The sequence below is a fragment of the Mus caroli genome, chromosome 9 (assembly GCF_900094665.2).
Source record: "Mus caroli chromosome 9, CAROLI_EIJ_v1.1, whole genome shotgun sequence".
NCBI lineage: Eukaryota > Metazoa > Chordata > Mammalia > Rodentia > Muridae > Mus > Mus caroli.
In genome coordinates this window covers 52,734,580-52,735,724 of record NC_034578.1, presented here as the reverse complement: position 1 = coordinate 52,735,724, position 1,145 = coordinate 52,734,580, and positions in this window count along the sequence as shown.

The window sequence follows — 1,145 nt, the reverse complement described above, 5'->3', positions numbered from 1 at the left end:
GTACAAGGAGATAGGAATGGATCAATTCGCATTCTTTTACATGATAACCACCAGTTGTGCCAGCACCATTTGTTGAAAATGCTGTCTTTTTTCCACTGGATGGTTTTAGCTCCCTTGTCAAAGATGAAGTGACCATAGGTGTGTGGGTTCATTTCTGGGTCTTCAATTCTATTCCATTGATCTACCTCAGACTGGAATCTTATGTTTGGCCAAAAACTATCATTCAAAGGTTTTTAGAGCAAAGATAAATACCAGTATAAAGCAGCATTTTAAATACCAGAGCAGAGTGTAAATACAGGCAACACTTCAGATTCAGCATCATTAAAGGAATAAAACCTTCACTTTTGTGTCATATTATGTTTTATTTCAGTTCTGGATTTTGAGGTAGTCTGAAAAATAAGATAATTTTACTTAATGTAAGGAACTGTTTTGGACAGATTATCTCAAGTAAAAGGTAAATTATTACAGACTTCTGATCAATTCAATCAGAAGGGATTGGATACGGAGTTTTGGAGAGTTTTCTTTTTCTTTTTTTAAACTCACCGACTCAGCAGATGGAGATGTGGGGACCCAGAGAGCTAGTGGAATTTAAAGCGGTTATGAAGTATTAGTATAAATGGACATTAGAACACTTAGGTTCTGTCTTTCTTATGTACTATTTTCCCCCTCCCTCAAATGTAGGAGAGAGGCTAAGGTAACTTGGGAGACCTCATTTTGAAGTCTTTGGGCACTAAAGGGCTCTCTGTACAGGATTCAGGAGTGTGCTCATTCCCAAACCCTATGCAGAGTTCTATGACTGTGTGCATTTCTGGATGGAAACTCTCAGGCTTTGCTTTCATCAGAGTTTCAGACAGATCTAGGCAGAAGAAAAAGTTAAAGATTCCTGAAGAAATCCTAGGCAACTCTATACCTCTTAGATCCATAAATACAGGGTTTTTTTTTTTTTTTTTTTTTGAGAATTGTTTGGAAATAGAGTACAGTAAAAATGTACATTCAAGTCGGGCGGTGGTGGCGCACACCTTTAATCCCAGCACTTGGGAGGCAGAGACAGGTGGATTTCTGAGTTCGAGGCCAGCCTGGTCTACAAAGTGAGTTCCAGGACAGCCAGGGCTCTACAGAGAAACCCTGTCTCGAAAAACCAAAAA